Source organism: Rhinolophus ferrumequinum, chromosome 10 (assembly GCF_004115265.2).
Source record: "Rhinolophus ferrumequinum isolate MPI-CBG mRhiFer1 chromosome 10, mRhiFer1_v1.p, whole genome shotgun sequence".
NCBI classification, from domain to species: Eukaryota; Metazoa; Chordata; class Mammalia; order Chiroptera; family Rhinolophidae; genus Rhinolophus; species Rhinolophus ferrumequinum.
This window is the reverse complement of record NC_046293.1, coordinates 17,694,638-17,715,467: the sequence shown is the minus strand read 5'-3', so window position 1 is coordinate 17,715,467 and position 20,830 is coordinate 17,694,638.

The window sequence follows — 20,830 nt, the reverse complement described above, 5'->3', positions numbered from 1 at the left end:
ATATTTATGAAGTTAGTCCATGTTGCGGGATATACTAAGAGTTTATTTTTTTTCATTCCTTCTCAGGTGCTGATTTTTAAAGGACAGTGCCAATTATTTCACAGCCCTGGAATCTCTCCTTTAATCGTCAGATGTTGTAAATATATAATGCACCCTGCATATTCCCATGCTCACATAGATAAAACATTAGTAAAGAACTTTACTCAAACATCATCAAAACCTGTTCCCCAAAGAGCTGGAATGACTTGTACATTCATATAACCTTATATTTAAACCTTATATTTAGATACTTCGGTTCACCTATTTTTCTCTAACTCATATGATCTGGGTGGAATTTGATTTTGTTTTGATGGTGTGCATTCTGATAATGAAGGTATTAATGTAAAATAGGTTCAAAGCAATTTACTCCTTTTTTACAGATTGATGAAAGTTAATGAAAACATTTTTAACAACTAAAATGAACCATATTTCCTGCAGTTTCCTGCCCCGAACTCAGAGGTGAGGATACCCTTTGTTTGCAATATGGTGAAAAATTACTTCGAATTTGATAGATGTCTGCTTCTGCAATTTAGGCCTGGATAGATTTTTGAGGGCAATGGGTATATATTGGAAAGAAACTGTGCACTTTGTCAGGCAAGAAGAATGAGGCAGCCCATGAATGTGTGAAATAGACACCTCAAGAATTGTCTGTTGGGAGCAGCCCCAATTACCCAGGCCATGAACTAGTTTAATAAAGAGCTGAAAGTGGAAAAGGAATCTAGAGCATCTAGGTTTTTTCAGCAGTGGGCCACATGATCAGAAATCCAAATATGGAAGGTATATGAATGTTTGAATGGTGATCTGCTTAGTCAGAGAAGTAGATGAGGCTTAAATATGAGATATCTGCAAATTGTGTAAGAACAATGCTTTACACAACGTTTGGATCTGCTATCGGAGGTATCTTTATTCTCTACAGCTGAAAAAGCTAATGAAGATTCCCTTTGATAAATAAACCCATGCAGGATTTGTAGTGATAGATAAATCAACCAAAGCCCATTGAGTTCATATACATCTTAAGTGAAAAAAAAACCTGAATTTCCAATAATAAACACTTTGTGATATAGGTGAACAAATGAAATTTTACCTAACAAGCACATTTTACATAAGCAATTAAATGATAGCAACTCATGTGATGAAAGATCACATTTACAAGTTTTAGAGTCAGACTGATATCTCTTGAACACTTTGTTTCTTCTTATTAACTCTGAGTAAAAGCAGGGAGATCAGCTGGGATGCTGTCGGCTTCAATTCACAAAAACCCTGACTCTGGTTTAAATGATCAGAAAGTTTACTATCTCACAAATCAAGAAGTCCAAAGAAAGAGTGAGTTACAACCATGATACATATTGTTCTGGCTTCATTTTCTAGGGTCTCTTTTATTTCTCTTTCTTGCCATTGGTCTTACCCTCAGGCGTACTGGGAGTAAGATGACTGCTACAGTTAGGTTACACCCTGACACAGCAATGTACAGTGACAGAAATGGCCATTTTTCCCCCAGTGTTCTCCTTTGTAGTCATGAGAAAACTTCCCAGAGATCCCAGAACATTTCTCCTCAGGGATTATTAACTAGAGCTGGGTCCCCTCCTCAGCCCTAAAGCAATCACTGGCAAGGGGGAAGGGCAGCTATGACTGGCTCAGAACAAATAGAATTTACTCCTGGAGGAGAGAAAAGGTCATGATCCCTTGAATCACAGGAGAGAGGGATGAAAACCTGAATAAAACTGGTGTTTGCCCTGGAAGGAGAGAGAGAAATAGACGTTGAGTAGGAAACCAAAACGTTTGCCTGATCCACGTAACTGACTGCGTACACTTACCAAGTTTTTATGCCTTTATTGAAATTATTCACATACTCCCTACGTGAAGGTAACCCTAAGTCTCATTAAATTACTACATCCAAGTCCAGGATGGCTGGGTAATGTAGTTTTTTAAATCTGTTCTATTATTATTTAGATACAGTAAGGCCAGGAGATGACTGCCATCAAAGGGAGAATTTATTTCACTCACAGTTCCAAGAAAGAGAGTACATCATGCCAAGGGGACCACATGGGGAAGCAACTAGGGTCAGTCATGAGGCAGATGAGAAGACAGACCTGTGGGAAAGAGTCTTGATTGTGGTTTCTGCAAGCAGAGATGGGTGAGGCAAGTGAGCAGGCCTAGGATTGGCTAGTTTGACTAATTTCGGTGCTTGAGGGCAAAGGCGCTTCCCCTAATTGTCAGGTACCTGGCCCTAAGGTACTTAGGATGGGTATATAGTAGCCTGGAAGGATGAGAAACCTATAAGAGAGGCGATAGAGGGGGTAGACTCTGGATTGGTTTGTTTATATTTAAAAAGCATACCCCCTGAAGGAAGACTCCTACTGGAGGAAGGCAGTTGGCTAAGGCAAGGTGACTTGGGCATATTATTAGGTTGTCCAGTACCAGGTGTGTCTGGCATACGCACGCAGGGCAGATGTTAACGTGCCAAGTTTATAGAAGCTAAAAACAACGTTAATACAAATGTTCAGTTGTCTCCTCTGATCCATGACTGTGTTTGCTCTTCAAGGTCCCGCAATAGATTACAATAGGAAGTCTGACTGGGAAAGGGCAGAAGCAGAAAACAACTCACACTTTTCCATGACACATATCTTACCCAACTGCACAGGAATGGGGAGATTCCTGCCTGAGAGAGAAGTTCCTTAGTCAGTCAACCAGGTTGGCCCTATTTCTAGTCTCTGTAGGGAATACTCTTTACTGTGTCCTTCATGATCCCTGGTTCTGCCTTCTGAGATCATCTCTGCATTTTATTTTTTCCTACAGTCATATCTGAAATGGGCATTCAAAACATGTACTGAGCACTCTGTTAATACGCATTCGGAAGTCTGACTGTGCCACTAATTTGTTAGCATTTGCTACTGACAACGCCACACTTCCTGGTACTAAATTTGGAAGTAGTAAGCTTTCTTGGTTGTAACTAACTGAAATCAGTTTTGACTTACTGAAGTACTCACTGGAATTTATTGAAAGGCATCAGATAGCTTACAGAATTTCCGAGAAGGCTGGAGAACATGCAGCCTTTGGGTCATAAAAACCCAAAACATCCAGTCAAGGGCGGACATCACTGTCACTGCTACCAATCACTAGATGCCTCAACTTATGTCACCTCACATGTCACTGAACAGAGCTAGCATAGCATCACTGCTGCCCCCCCAAAACTAACTTGCTGCAATTGCCATTGCATTCAGAGATGGTTGTCTGCCAACCCTGCTTCTGTACGTTACCAGATGGTCATTCCAATTCTGGGAAGGGGACTTTGGATTTGCTGAGGCTTGGTCACGTGCACGTGCTTGGCTACAAAGAAAGCTAGGAAAGTAATTATCTGGAACTTTAAATTCTTATACTGGGAGACTGTTTCTGCATCCTACTAAGACTCATAAGGTCAAGAATTCCCCAAACATAGGAAGGGTTCAGACACTGGGCAGCCAAAAGAATGACAAAAGTTAATTAGATTTTTAAATTACAATAACAAGTATCAGAGCATGTATAGTTTAATTTTAAAGACCTTTGCCCCACCTGGCTAATCTCCAAAAATTCTCTTTGTTCTTAGTACTTCTGTGGTCATAGGAACTTAAATAGTTTCTAAACAACTTTTCCTTATCTTTCTGAGAAGGCAGTTTCAGAGCAGTATTTAAATTTTCCAAATATCAAGTAAGACTGTAACATATTTCTATAACTGAAGCTAATCTAAGAAATTAAAATCTATATTTTATAACTTTTACAATATGGAAGCTCTATGCATATCTGTTTTCCTTGTTCAGGAAGCTTTTATAGGGCTCCAGTTTCATGATTTAATTTCATTGGGATTAAGTTTGAAGAGCTCAAAATAATATAATCAACCAGCTACAATTATAAAAGTGAGCTGATACTGACTCTTCTCCCAGGAGTGTTTTTCTGGTTGCCAGAGCTTCCTCTGAGGACGTGAGGGGTGCTCAGGATTTAATGGCCCCTTAGGAACAGCTCTCAGTCAATGACAGATGGGAGTTGGTAGATACTTACCTCTGCTTCTTTAGCCCTTAATTGAAATAATGCTGAAACATGTTCTTACAGTTCCCTATTCCCCTAATGCTGTTTCTTGGAACCTCCTCTTAAACTACAAACTTCACGTTCTTGTCTTAATGTCGGCTTCTGGAAGAGGGGGAGGAGCCAACACAGGTAGTCAATGAATCAAGTTACTTATGACCATTCAGTTGTGTCAATTATAGAATTATAGATGAGAGCTGTGGACCAGCAGTTAGAGCTTACTGGAATGTTACGTACTATTCTCTCTCTCTCTCTCTCTCTCTCTCTCTCTCTCTCTCTCTCTCTTTCTCTCTCTCTCGGAGGCTACACCACAAGTTAGGGTGGGTGTTAGCAGCCCTATTTATCAATGGGAAAACTGATGCTGGGAGAATTTAAGTATTTCATCCAGCTAATGAGTGTCCCATTGCCAATTTGTACTCAGGTCCATCTAATTCTTTCTATTATGCCATACTGCCTGCTGATGTAAAGACTATCTTAGGTCTAGATTAATAATAGGTTCTTTGCCTGTGTCAATGCCAGATCTTCACAACATTATCATTCTGGAGAAAAACATTTGCTAAGTGTATTCAGTGCTATTAACAAAAATTATATATAAAATAATCACTTACTCTCCATCACTATTGATGGGAGTGTTCATTAATTAGAACAACTTTGAGTACAATGTGGCGATATTAATTAAAGTTTTCAACCCACAGAATTAAAAATTAATAGATTTTTAATTTTTATCAAGGTACTCATGTACAGAGTTTAAGCTTCAAAGAGTTCTAAAGGGCTTATAATGAAAAACAATAGTACCTAGCCCCTACCATCCTCTCTTCCAGTCTTGCTTTGCAGAGACAACCACGCCAAACTCTTCTAACTATTTCTTATGACACGTGTCTAAATAAATGCAGGGTTGCTATTTCTTGGTTTCCCAACTTTAGATATTATCAACTGACATTATCAAATTGTAATTCTCCTGTGCTGGGCCCCCACTTGTAGTATATCAGGTTTCCTCTCATTTTGCAAAGGCACCTCTTCAAAGAGCTTCTTAATATAACTTCATAGCAGATAAATGTTTTTAGCCCATGTATGTGCAAAAATATCTTCATTTACCCTCATTTTTGGCTTGTGACTTACTGGGTAGACAATTTCGAGTTTCTTCTGAATTTGGAAGGCATTTTTTTATTGCTTTCTTCCATTCACTTTTTTTGTTGTTGTTGTTTTGAGACATCAGATGCCTTTCACATGGCAACGCCTTTTCTTTTCCCTTCTGAAAGCTTTTGGATTTTTTTAAATCCTGGGCATTCTAAAAATTTTTGACTTGTGCTCTGGCATGGGTATTTTTTTTTTTTAAACATACTGTGCTGAATATTTACATGGAAACTTATACTTCACAGTTGTAGTAGGATTTTTGTTGTTGTTGTTGTCATGTCTTTGGTAATTTCTTATATACTGTTTTCTCTGTCTTACATTTTGGAACTTGTAACTGTTAGACTTCATAATTGATCTTGTAAGTCTTCACTTCTTCATTCCTTTTTGTTATACTTTTGGGATATTTCCTTAGCTTCATATTCCAACTGCTCAATTAAATTTTATTTTATCTATTATACATATATGAATGTTTCCTACTATTTTCTGACCGTTTCATTTTTATTATCCCTTGTTTTTATTCTATGGGTGCCTTATTTACACACACACACACACACACACACACACAATTTTTTTTTCCCTTCGGTGGGATATCTTGAGTGTCTTCAGTCTTTGGTGGAAAGTCAAAGTGTACTCCTATATTTCTAAGATTATTACATATATATGTTGCTTTAAGTTTTCTTCCATTTCCAATATAATCTCTTTTCTTTCTACTCCTTCACTTAATTTTTTCCTATTCGCTTTCCTTCTCTTGTATGTTTATGTTTCTCTTCAAATATCTGGTGATTCTTATCTCTCCACTAAAGTATAAGGCACTAAAAGCATTTATGCATAGAACTTACTGACTATGGGCTTCACTTTAAGATGGTGTGATTGGGAGAGAGCTATTTCTTTGGGGTCCCCAAATATCATCACCTGCAGAAAAATCTTTGTGAGAAGACAGCTCCTGGAGGGAGCCTGGAAAGACTAGCGCCTAGCTCCCAGGGTTCTCAGAGCAGGTTCAATACTAGTCTGGGAATCCCATCACGCAGTAAGCAGATTCAGCTTCAGACTTCACTCTACCCTCCAACCTAAGTTGGAACCATTCTGACCCAATGTCTTCACATAATAAACCAGTGATCTCCTGTTAGACAGAATAATTACCTTTCTGGATAGGGGATGCAGCTGCTCCATTTAAAGATTTTCAACTAATCACCCTATTTTCAACCAGGTTTGCCCTCTGCCTTCCAGGATACCTGGTGTTTCCGAATTTTGAACTTCTCAGGCAGAGTAATCAGCAAACCAGCTTGGTTTTAAAATTTTCCCTCCTGTTTACATGTGGGTTGAAATTTCTTTTCTTGGCCAAAGCAATTACTACCACTCCATGGATCATTTGTGGGTCTTTATTGTCTGTTTTCCCTCTTGGTCTGTCTGGTAATTTTAAGTTGAATGCCAGACAAGGAATATGAAAAAATTATAGAGACTCTAGATAATATTATTTCCTCCAGAAAGGATTTATATTAGCTTTGGTTAGAAGGCAGATTAGGAGAAGATCACCATAATCCAGTCAGTCATGGTGCTAATTCAAGACTGGGTTTCAGTCTCTATAAGGTATAATCTATTTCTTTTCTATGCTATATCCTGGGGTATAGCCCTGCATATAGATTTAAATTAAAATTTTTCACTTTAAAAAGTCTGTTGTATGATTTTTACAAAGTAAATCAGACAATGAGAACTTTGTAAACATACACTTTTCAAACTATATATTTAATTCCCAGAAGTAAGAGGAAATGTACAATGTTGTGGGAATATCGTTTTAAGCTACAGAACAAGCATGCTACTTCATCCTGGAGAATAGTCCTCACAGATAGGACTAACAAAAATAATTATTTTTTTCATTAAAACAATTGTCAATGTACTAATGATAGAATGCAGTATTTCCATGAATTCTTATGTTAAGTAATAAAGTTATTTTTCACTTCTGGTAGCTTGTTTCAGTTTATGTATCCCAGGAGTCATTCTTTACAGGGAAACTTTACAGGGAAAGTCTGAGAAGCACTGATTGCATCTAATCTACTTCTTCCTCCTTCCTTATTGCTCCAATAACTAGGAAATTCAGAACATGACACCTCAGACATTCAGTAATAATCCCATTAATTTATGTAATCATTTATCTAAGCACTTTCAGTCATAATTTCTGATTTAATTATCCATCTTTGATCTATATCTGTTTTCTGTTTCTTCTTATCTTTATTTATCAAATATGCTTTTATGTATATTTATTCTCTGGGGCTTTATGGTCTTTTTTGGGAAGTAGATAGAGGCATGAACTAATCTATATCTATCTATCACATTGATTATTTTATTCATTGCCTGTTTTGTAAGCTGACTTTGAGTTTTTCTTTAAAGACAAGGATATGATTTTTTAACTTATGTGACATTTTTATTAAAATCACTGGGAAATCAACCTAACTTAGTACAAGAATGCTAAATAATTAATATAAGATACATTAGTGTTTCTTAGAATACTTATAAGGCATTATTATATTGATGTACTTTAAAATGTGTAAGGTACTTTAAATACAAGGAAAATTAGTTCTATTTATTCGGTCGTAGGAAATTAGTATTTCTTTTAGGTTTCTCTATGCAAATCTTTCCCAAAGGCAAAAATAACCCAACATTTATTATGGATAATTTTAGAAGCATTTATATGTAGGGACTACATGATATCAGGATGATATGAAAACATTTTTATAGGGCAATAATATCCTATCATATCCCATGAGTGGCAGAAGGAATATGTCATGCCAACTCATAAAAATATTTTTGCTATCTTATTACCTCCATACTGAATAACTTATTCAGCACATTTGACTTTCTGGAGTACAAAGAGACTCTTTTTAGTTGCAATAAATGAGAAAACTCATAAAATTATCTCTTAGATTACCGTGTGGTTTTTCATGAGGGGTTAGTGACTACCTGAGGAGTAATTCATAGGAGAAAGGGCGTCACAAGTAAATTAAATAGATAAGAGAATAGTACAATGAGGCTGATGCATAGAAAATATTATTTACATCACAAAATATAAGGGTGTTATGCTTTTTAAAAAAATGTGTGTGTTAGGTTGTCTCTGGATGTACACACCAGATTCAGAGTAGAAAAGCCAGAGTTTGACTATTCAGCCTTGGACAGTGATTTAAATTCTTTGAGACACAATTTATTCATTGTTATAATGTAGATATTACTCTCTCTCAAGGCTGATTCGAGGTCTAAATGACATACCAGCCTCATAGAAAAACCACGTGTGCCCCAATTAAAAGTGACCCCAAATATCACCTAATCCCTCATGTTCTCAATGAGAAGTTCAAAAAAGTTTTCAGTCACTTGAAAATATAACTTTCTAGGGTGCAGATTAGTCAAATGACTATGCTTAGCAATTTTGTTACTCATACATATTTAAAATTGCACATATAAAATAACAAACAATAATTTATAATTATATCAATAATATCAATATTATGCTGGTTTAAGGAGATGCATGTGGGTGCCAAGTTGACAGGGGTGGACTTTTGATGCCTCATTTTATATGTCAACTTGACTGGGCCATGGGGTGCCTAGCCATTTGGCCAAATCTTATTCTTGGTGTGTCTGTGAGTGTATTTCTGGATGAGACATTTGAATCACTTGACTTAGTGAAGCAAATTGCCCTCCTTCTAATGTGGGTGAACTTCATCCAGTCAACTAAAGACATGAATCGAAGAAAAAGGTTGAGTAAGAAGGACCTTCTTCTGCCTGACTGTTTGAGCTAGACATTGATCTTTACCAGCCTTCAGACTTAGACTAAAACATTAGCATTTCTTGCCTCTCAAACCTGCCAGCTTTTGGACTGAAACTTACACCATAGGCTCTCTTGGTTCTCTGGGCTTTGGGCTCAGTTTGGAACTACACATGGACTCTCTTGAGTTTCCAGCTTGGGGACTATAGCTCTTGAGACATTTTCCCCTCCACAATTGAATGAGCCGATTCCAATAAATAAACAAACAAACAAAAAATAAATATTGGTTATGTTTCTTTGGTGAACCCAGACTAATAAAGGCTGCCATAACAAATTACCATATAAATGCTTCCGCTTAAATAACAGAAATTTATTTCTCACAGTTCTGGAGGCTGGAAAGTCCAGATCAAGGTGGCAATCAATTCAGATCCCAGTGAGGGCTCTCTTCTTGGATTGCAGGCGGCCACCTTCCCACTGTGTCCTCAAATGGTGGGGAGAGAGAGAGCTGTCTGGTGTCTCTTTTTATATGCACACTAATTACATCAAATTGGGGTCCCACCATGATTGCCTTATTTAATTAATTACTTCCTTACTCCAAATACAGCTATACTGGAGGGTTAAGGCTTCAACATATGAATTTGGGGGGTGGAAACACATACATTCAGTCTACAACAAATACTAACTTAGAAAAAGTACTTCTTAAAATATTCTTGTTCTAAGGAACATTTGTGTTCACATTTTTACATGCAGGTCTCTGGCATACAGGTTACTATGGCCTCTTTTTGAGCCATCAACTCAATTTTTCCCTACCTTCTGAATTGTTTGCTCTATAACACTCTTTGTTATTTGTTATGATTCCATCACAAGAAATTTCATGCCTAGGCCAAGAACCCATTTGCAAACATGAAGACATTTCAAGTCCTAGATTAAGATTTACATTCACAATCACTAGTACCACTTATATTGATTTTTAAAACAAACTTCAACAACTTTGTTTATACAAACACCCATCACTCATAATTGTGAAGGGACATCCTCAGAAATAATGACTAAATCTGTATTAAATTTCTTTGCCTCCTTCTTAACTGATTTTATAAGCCTCTCGTACTAATATTGTCCGAGGTGGTTTCAGGTAAATATTTCTTCCTCAAATAGGACTTTGTTGTACAAAATAAAGTAATTGCAGTAGAATATAAGACTTTGTAATGATTCAAAAATAAGGAGACTCTTTTCTGAGAGAAAATATTTTGGGGAAAATTGCATTTGCAGTCCTTAAATATCCATTAGTTGAACCTTGTCTTTTCTCTGGACATTAGTATTTCTCTCTCTGGGACTTGTTGGGATGCCCATCTGCAATATACTGAGTGTTTGTGTCCCCCAAGTTTCATATGTTGAAATCCCTAAACCTCCATGTGGTGGTTTTAGGAGGCAGGGGCTTTCGGAGGTAATTAGACCCTGAGAGTAGGGTCCACATGAATGGCATCAATGCCCTTATACAAGGGATGCCAGTGAGCTCTCTGGCACTCATTCCACCATGTGAAGACAACAGGAAGATGGCAGTCTGCAACCTGGAGGAGGGCTATCACCAGAACGCAACCATGCTGACTACCTGATCTTGTACATCCAGCTTCCAGAGCTGTGAGAAATAAACTCCTGGTGTTTATAGGCTATCCAGTCTGTGTTACTTTGTTATCTAGCATCCCGAATGGACTAAGACACCATCTTCCCTATGCCCACTTTGGGAAACCCATTTTGATTGCTTGTTTAGAAAGGGGGCTTTTGTTGCTCTTACGAGTATCTACATGGCACTGATATAACAACAACAACCACATCAGGGAACATTTGTTGAGCCTTTATCATGTACCAGGTACTCTGCTAAGGGTTTTTAAACTTTGTCTTGTTAAATCGATACAACAACCTAGTAGTGGTACCAACGGGTATCTTGGGAAGCCATTAGTAGTCACCAAATCTCCATCAGGACCTCAAAAGAGACAAACTCAGTAGACTGTGTTTTACCCTGCAAAACCAGCTCCTAAACATATCGCTTCACATTTTCTTCCAAACACATTGTTGCTCCTAAACCCTCATTACATAAAAATGTTGGAACTATTATGCAATGATTATCATCCACAGTACACAGATGAGGAAACTGAGGTCCTGAAAGTTTATATAATTTGCTCATGGTCACACATCCAAGAAGGAGCAGAGTTGGGATTCAAGCTAGGCTGTCTGACTCCTGAGACCCTGATCTTAACTACCATAGTGTATGAGAGAATCTGGTAAGTCAGTAGCCTACCACATGAGCTTGGAAATTTAATTTACTAGTTTTATGTAGCCCCATTTCTTTTCTTTTGACTGTGCCAGGCTTTCAAGCCCAAAGTGCATCATCATATACTAAGATTTGTTTACTTCCACACAGAGCAATCATACACTCATACCTTCCCACTCCAGGGTCAAGAAAGAAACCATTCAACCTCTCATAGAATGTGTAGCATGCTCAATTTTTTTGTTAAAAATCCCCCCATATCTACACAACTAGTATTAAGAAGTGGCATTGATAGAATTTGACTGCAATATCCCATGAACTGCCATACTTCTTTATTAATTTAAGTGAAAATGGTCCATTTGCTTATTCAACAAACATTTATTGAGAACTGTTGTGCTCCAAGCATCATTTTAGATGCTGAATTTACAGTGCTCAAGACAGACAGGGTCCCAGCTCTCAAGGTGCTCACTTTCTAGAAGGGAGAAATAGATCATCAACAAATAAATAATTAAACAACAAAGTCATAAGTGCCCTGCACAGAATTAAAACTGGGGAGATGGAAGCAAGATGGCAGAGAGGGGCTCTGTGTGACATCCAGTGGCAATGGAAGGCCTCTCTGAGGAGATGACTTCTGTGTTGAGACCTAAAGGATAAGCCAGTTATGTGAAGAGCTGGGGCAATGTGCAGGCGAGAAAGGGTTTGGTGGCGTTAGGGAATAGGAAAGGAATGATGTGTTAAGAGAAAGGACGAGATGAGACTAAAGAGAAAGGACTTGGAAGCCGTGGCCAGGAATGTGATTTTCTTCAATGGGCAATAAGAAACTATTAAAGGATTTTAAGAAGGGGAGTAACGTGATCTCAACACGGAGCTCAGTTACATACATCCCCTGCCTGGTTCTTTATTTTGCCTGTTTCGCCATTCTCCCTTCTCTCCTCATGCCACCTGTGGGAATCAATCTACTTATATCTGTCATGCAGATGGCTGCTTAAGACTTTTCACATTAGATAATGATTTTCTTCTCTTCCTGAAATCTCCGCAAGTACAAGGTCTTCCTTAAATTTTTCATGGTACTTTTAATAATTAATTCTGAACTTTTTTTACTTTAAAAAATTTTTTTAATTTATTTCAGTATGTTTTTCCAGGATCCACCAGCTCCAAATCAAGTGGCTGTTTCAATCTAGTTGTGGAGGGCGCAGCTCACAGTGGCCCATGTGGGAATCGAACCGGCAACCTTGTTGAACCAGCTGCCCCGTGTTTTTGCTTTTAATGGAGAGAAAAGTCCACATCTCTTCAAGGGATTGGTTTGGTTGGGAGGAATGACTTTCCCATTGGTGATGTCCTGCTAAGAACAGGATTGAGAACAGTTTCTGGGGGGAACCCAGATCCAGAAAGAGAAGATGAAGATGACTTCTGGCTCTAATTGAGCTTGGGCATGATTTTCCTTATGAGCTTGGTGACATCCCTATAAAGGAGGAAAACATGATGAGCCATTCATTGACTACTGGGAGAATTAAACACACACATATCCTTAGGATATATTGCACCTTGTATTAGTTTGCTAAAACAGTTGTAACAAAGTACACAAGTTGGGTGGCTTAAGCATCAGAAACTTACTGTCTTACAATTCTGGAGACTAGAAGTTGGAAATCAGGGGTCATCAGGGTTGATTCCTTCTGAGGAAGGAAGGATCTGTTCCAGGCATCTCTCCTTGGTTTATAAATGGCCATCTTCTCCCTGTGTCTCTTCACAGTGTCTTCCATTTATGCATGTCTCTCTCTCTGTGTGTCCAAATTTCCCCTTTATGGGAGGATACCAGTGATATTGGATTCAGTATGACCTCATCTTAACTAATTACACCTGTATCAACTTTATTTCCAAATAAGGTCACATTCTGAAGTATTGGGAATTAGGACTTCAACATATAACTTTTGGAAAGACACAATTTAACACTTAACACATCTAGATAGAACTTGGTGCTACATAATTGCTTAATATTTAATTTGTTCTTTATTCTTGGAAAGTAATAATGAAAAACATAATCTCCTTCAAGTTAAATATATACTTAAACTGTTATGCAGTTTAAATGGATCAATGGTTAGGCAGAATATCCGGTTGAGGAGAAAGTAGGGGGGAAAAACTCTCTCTCTAAATTGAAGAACTAAGGAAAATGAACATGACAGATGAATTTGACTTGGCACATGGTGAGGTGAGCTTTCTGTTTCCCCTCTGAAATGTATCATAGTCAAGGTGCCTGAAGGTCTTTGCCTACCTTGCAGACTTCATTTTCCCTTTTCCTAAAGCTTTATGCCTTTAGCAGACTTCTGTCACCCCTATGTAAATAGATGTCCTCTCCCCAGCCAAAGAATTCCGTGTTAATTAGTTCTTATGAACTGACTATACACCTGTGGATATAATGGCTGACTAATTTTTATTTCTTCTTTTTTCCTTCATTAACTTTTTAGATGTTCTTTGAACCCAAATCTACACATTTAATCTGCATTTCATATCTAATCAATATAATATAAGCAATTTCGGGATAATTATAGAAATAGAAAAGTATCTTTCATGAGAATATTCCAAACAAAGCATGAGCTAAAGACTTTGGTCCTTTCTTACCTAACCCTTACCCTACAGGCTTCCCCTTAATCACTTGGTCAGGGACCCTTTGTTCACCATGTTTTTTGTTGTTTTTTTTCTGATTATACACACATAAACCATACGTCTTGTAAAAAGTTCATAATGTATAAATGTAAAGGCATAATAATCACCTTTTATTTTTTTGTATCTCTTTCCAAGTTTTTCAATGCACATGTAAACATGCATATATTTTACAAAGTGATGCCATAGACATACACTCTGTAATTATCTCTTTCCCCAAAGAACTGCAGCCTGAACCTGTTTCTTTGTGGACAAATAGTGCTTCATATTATCTTTTCAGTTGATGCATAGTATTCCTTATGTAGATATGGCACGATGTGTTTAATAGATTAACCTTCCTATGTTGATCTATAATATTTTCTAGAAAAATTTTCCAGATTTCACACCAATTTTTACTTTGTCTTAGGCACCAACCTTTTTAAGTTCAAACTGCAAGTTTTGGCAATAAAAATAGAACCCCAAGGCACTGATGCCAGAGTCATAACTCCTGTCAGGTCACATCCTCTGCACAGTGCCACCCGTTTTCCATTGTGAAACATTATTTGGACAGATTCTCAAAATAGCACTCCCTCTTTTTAGCATGCCAGCGTCTGTCTCACTTGTATTATCTGGCCCTCCCAAGTGGCCAGTGAGAATTCTCAACTCCTCGGCCTCGGAGTCTTTCTGTCCCTGTGCCAGACCAGACTTAGCAATCAGGGCATAATGTCAGATTGCTGCAGGCAGTTGGACCTTTGGGACAGCAAGTGGGAATGCAGACTTGTGGAGCCGGCCAGTTCCCTGTCTCCACCCATAGCAAGAGATCCTGGTGTCACACAGAGAAGTGTTGGGGGTGGGGGAGATGAAAGGTCAGAGGCACAGGCATACGGTGTGCTCTCCACCCAGCCGAACCAGTGTCCATTTTGTACCTGCTGTTACTTATAAATTACAGAGCAGGGTGAGAGAAGTTATAGATTTTTCAGTTCTCTAATTTTCACTAGATGTAGTTTAACTTAGTAAAAGAGGTTGGGCTTTAGAATCAGACAGTCTTAAGTTCAAGACTAGATCTGCTGCTTATTATCCATGAGACCCGACACATAAGGCACTCAATAAACACTTCTGGAGGAAATGTGTTGAATGCCTGTCTGTGAAGTTCTGTTTTCCCAGCTGTAAAATGGGGATGACAATAGTACCACTTCACAGGGTGGTGGTGAGGACTATTTGATGAATGCACAATTAGCATATATATAAAATGTGCTCTATGAAGTCGGTCTACTACTTTATTATTTTCAGAAGAAAAAATTAGAGCTCTTCTTGCCAGAATCTGTTTTACAGTCCCTTTGCCAGATTTATTTGTTCAATGAATTGCTATTAAATAGACACGGTGATAAATACTGGGAAAACATATTGAATAAGACACTGTCCAGGGCTGCAATCTAGAAATATCCATTCATTCATTCATTCATTCATTCATTCATTCATTCATTCATACAGTCATTCATTCATTTAACACATATTTATTGGTTGCCTATTAATCAGATACTGAACACACAGTAATCTACCTCCGACATAGTTCCTGTATCTGTCCACTTACTTTCCTCTCCATTGGGGTCATCCTGTGGACCACAGCCACAGCTTCCTGACCATACTCCCTGCTTCCATTCTTGACTCTTTAAAATCACTTCACATCCAGAGTGGTTTTTCACAAGTGTTAATCAGATCATGCCAACCCTTTGTTAAAGCATAAAATCCCATTTCGAATAAAATCCAAACTTCTTCCATTGGCCCATGTGGCCCTGCGTGACCTGGACCCTTCCTATGTCTCCATCCTCAGCTTAGCTCTCCCCCTACCACTGTGTTCAACAGCCTGTCAGCTCCTAGAACCAGCTACGTCTTTTCCACCCCAGGGCCTTGGCACATGCTATTCCCTCTACCTGGAATGCCATTTCCTAGGCTCTTTGGATGACAGGCTGTTCCTTATCCTTCATGTATCAGCATAAACGTCACCTCCTCAGAGAAGGCATCCCTGACGACCATCATTTATTCCCTAACGCAGCATCTGGTTTAATTCTTTTCTACCACTTTTGACAATCTGCATTTGTTGTTTTCATTTATTCTCTTACCCGTTTATTGTCTGCCTTTCCCAGTAGAACATAAGTCCCACGAGGACAGGAGCCTTGTCTCTTACTCATTGTTTTCTTTTCATTGCCTAGAACTGTGTCTACCACATAGTAGGCACTCAGTAATTTGTTACATGGAAGAATGCATGAGTGAATTTCTATTGCTCGAAAACCTCCAAGAATGAACATTCTGAACCTCACGATGGCCCTTTCTGGGGTAGATGTAAAACGTTATTTTTACGTTGGGCTAAATAATAATAATAAATGATAGAATGAGACTTGGAGAGCAAGGTCTCCTCTAGGAGAAGAGTAAAGAGAAGGATGCTCCAGCAGTAGAGAATCTAAAAACTCACTTGTATTTAGAGACCTGATGGATGAGTTGCTTCTCTACTGTCCACTAAGAAAGACCTGTTGGTGAAGCAGATGGGCATTAGAGCCAGGAGCCTGGATTCATACCCCTGCCCCACCACTTATTAGCTGTGTGGCCACAGGCAGCTTAGATAATGGCTCCAAGTCCATTCGAGTGAGAAATAGACCCGAATCTGCTATAGAGGAAGCGCTCCGTACACGTTAGCTAACAATTTTTCTTTTTATTCTACTACAAAGATTTTTTAGGCATACCACGGCCAGTTTAAAAGACACCAGCAGCTAAGGCCTAGCACAGAGCTGGGTATGTCCGATGTCAGCGGGAGGGCTGGTTAAAACACAGAGTTGCTGGCCCCTCCGTGAACTTCTGCTCTGGTCGTTCTGGTGCAGCCTGAGAATTTGCATTTCTAACAGTTACGTTTCCAGGTGATACTGATGTTGTTGGCATAGGGACCACACTTGGAGAATGACTGACAGTGGTTAAGCACACCAACTCCGGTGCCAGACTGGCTGCGGTCAAGTCCTCACGACACCTCCTCACTCGATACATGATCTGGAGTGAGTTGCTTAATCTCTCTGGCCTCAGTTCCCTCCTCGGAAAGTGGAGATAATAAATACAGCCTTCCTCTAGAAGTTGTTCGGAAGTTTAACTGAGGTCTCACATATTGTCACTGTTAGTGCACATTGATGGTTCTTTGCTTATAAAACCCATTTAAATGAACGTATAACATAGCCACCCAATAGAACTTTCTGGGATTAGGGAAAGGTCGTATTCTGTGCTGTTCGGTGCAGTAGCTGCCAGCCACATGGCTTGAGCCCATTGAGCCCTTGAAACGTGGCTAGCACAATTGAAGAGATGAATGATGTCAATGAATTTTAATAAATTTAATTCGAAAGTGCCACATGTGGTTAGGAAAGCACAAATGTCTAGTGAGGGTTCCTCCTCAGGACCCGGCCAGAGCGTCCTGGTGGCAGCTCCTTGGAAAGCGGACAACACAGGACCACACAAAGCCGTGGGTGTGTGTGAGTCTTGCACTTTCTAACTGCTTGGCCTCAAGCAAGCTGCCCATTTTTCTCTAACACAACCTCCTCTGTAGAGGGGAATAACACCTGCCCTGATTTCTCAGACATTTTCTGTGATTCAATGTGATCATGAATATAAAAACGTAACTGCAATACAATTGCAAGGATTTCTGTAAAGCTTTATTATCACTCCTTGAGATGTTCTTCCCTATGACCTGCTTTAAGGGCAATGGTTCTGCCATAGTCAGTCTTTTGTGTCCACAGGGTCTGACACAGTAGCTCCTGAGCTGAGATGCAGCCTCCATACAGAATGTCTTCTAATGCTCTAAGGCATGGAGTGGTAAGCAAGAAGTATCTATATTATTTAAAACACACCAATATGCCTTTAAAAGTTATTGTCCAGAAGTATTTTTAAACTAATATTTATTTTGTCCAAATTATACATAATTCTTTTTTTAAATTGAAAAATGCAAAATATTATGAAGAAAAAATACAATTCACTCATAATCCCTCCACCTAAAGATAGTCTTCATTAACATTTTGAGGCATTTCTTTCCAATTATATGAGTATGAGTATGGAATCTCCCCCTTCCTTCCTTCCTTCCTTCCTTCCTTCCTTCCTTCCTTCCTTCCTTCCTTCCAACACGCATCTTTTGAGTACCTGCTATGGGCCAAGCACTTTTCTAGATGATGGTAATACAACAAGAAACAAAACAGACAAAAAAAAAACTTTGCCCTCATAGAGCTTACATTCTAGTGGATGATATATGAAGACTCAGCAAAACATATATACAAATTTAAAGACAAAATCAGGGTAAAGTTGTTTATATGGTCATGCTGTTTATGCTTTTTATTATTTTGTCCCCTTTCTATTCTGTAGGAAGCATTTTCTAATTTGTGTGTGTGTGTGTGTGTGTGTGTGTGTGTTTTTCAAGTAGGTCTGTCCTTACATCCATTGTCTGCTGAGCCAACACAAGGAGATTTCTGGGGCAAAAGGGAAAAATAAATTTTTTTTCTGTCTTCAGCAACTTAAGCCTGGGGCTTATGCCTGTTCTTAAGGAATTAGACTGCCCAGCGCTATGTCCCTTGGATTATCCTGTCCAGAGCCAGAAAAACCCCAAGTCCAGGATGCAATGTTCACTTCTCAGACATTACTGAGTCTTCAGGCATCACCACTTCATCTTGTAACTCTAAAATATTTTTTCAGGACTTAAGAAAGTTTTCTGGAGTCATCAGAACTCATGTTGTCTGTGGTCCACACTCTTCTATTCCTGCATGACTAACCTGGCTAATTACTCTGCCCCTTTGTAGGTTCAGATGAAAAAAATCTAAAACTTAAATCATGGAAGAGGCTTCTAGGTCAGAGGAGTGAGGAGCACGGCCGGGGCCGGTGGGGAGCTCATCCTCTGATGGGGGGTTGGAGCTTCTGGACAGAGAGAGCAAGAACAGACAGTTTGTCTTTCTTCTTCTGTGCCCTGAGCAATGACCGCCACAGTCCTCTCCATTTCATATAGAGTCCCTCTCTTCTTATTTCTCCTCTCTCTCATGGCCCCACATCCTTTGTCCCTTAGGGTCTGCAAAAGGAGGAGAAAGAGCCCATATTTTCTCAAATCATCAAGGCAAATCTCTCATCTGCCTTGGGAATAAAAGAACAAATCCATGAATGAATTAAATTGCTGGGTAGAGGGAATTGTTCTGTTGATGGGCCCCAAGGTAAATCATCAAGGAGGATGGTTTTTCTTCTATTATCTAGTGGGGACCAAGGAAAATGTCGCTTGGTTGCTGGTATCTGCCAATCAAAGGCTTGAGTCAGGACAGAGTCTAGAAATGAGGACATATGCTATACAATGAATAGAACCACAGAGGTACATGTGTTGAAGACAAGCCAACATGTCTTGCTGTTTTGGGATTTTGCTGATAATTTCGATGACACCTCTGCTTCTCTTCTCTTGCTCCTTTCCACATGTATCACCTCATCATTCATGCTGACAGTGCATTCACAATGGTAATAGTCCTATACAAAACGTTAACTATCAGCAATGAAAGACTTTGTTACTGGATGAGGAGACAGTAAGTGTAACGTAGTTGAAGCGTGTGGAACAGTGCTGTCCAATAGAAACAGAATGAAAGCCATGAATGCATGTAACTGAACATTTTCTAGTAGCCATAGTCAAAAAGAAAAGAAAGAGATGAACTAATTTTAGTCATGGCTTATGGAACCCTGTGTATCTAAAACAGCACTTCAACATGTAATCAACAGAAAAAATTGTTAATGAGAGATTTTATATATTTCATGCTAAATCTTCAAAATCCAGCGTGCATTTCACACATACAGCACATCTTAATTCTGACTGGTCGCATTTCCTGGTCTTAACAACTACATGGGTTAGTGGGTACTGTATGGGCCAGTACAGACTTGGGCTCTGCAGCCAGACAGAATACATAAGGGTGTGATCTTGGGAAAGTTACATAACCTCTATGCTTCAGTCTCCTCATCTATAAACTGGGGGAAATGAGAGTCTCTACCTTGTTTAGAATTGTTATGAGGATTAAATGAGCACCTAGAACATTGTCTGACACAGAAGTGGCTATCCGTAAATGTTCTCTCTTATTATCACCAGATAATAACGGATGTTTACCTCCATCCATATAATGGTCAAAGCAATCTTTCAGGAAGGTCCTACACTGGGATTTCTAAATAGGGACTGTATGTCTGACATTTTACCAGGATAAAAATCATATGCCACTTTAGAATTCCTACCTCACATCAAACAGACATTAGCAGGAACAGTCTGGTTCTGAGCTGTGCTTTCACAAAGCTGGGTAACCTATACCTCGGCAAATTTCTTTGTACTATTAAGTCTGCAAATAGATTCTTATTGAATTTTCCAAATAAGAAGTATCATATTCTTATTAGGACATTCACAGTTATAAAATTATCCCAGCTTGCTTTTTGATAGGCTCTTAAGAGATTAAAACCATGCTTTACTACTGTAAGAAGATAGCACTTGTTTTCTTAAAACTATGGCTTATAGCCATAAATCCATATTAATATCAGGATACATTTGAGGACATAAGCACCATGCTATATAAATTATTATGTGGGGCACTTGAATGGCAGCTTTTGAATAAATACTGTAGTAATTCTACAACAGTTGTTTTGGGTCAATTAAAAAATATATCTTAGAAGTTTCCAGATCTCTAGCTCTTTCCTTCATTTATATATTCGTTCATTTAACTATCTGTGTATTCAACAAATATGTATTGAGAGCTTAGCATGGGCCAGGAATTTTGCTAGATACTAAGGTATCGATGGTTAGCAGAACATACAGTCCCTGCCCTCATGAGTTTACAACTCAGTGTGGGGCAGGGGAGAGAGAAAGACTTTAATCAAATAATCACACAAATAAACTTGCCAACTGGTGTAACTGCCATTAAGAA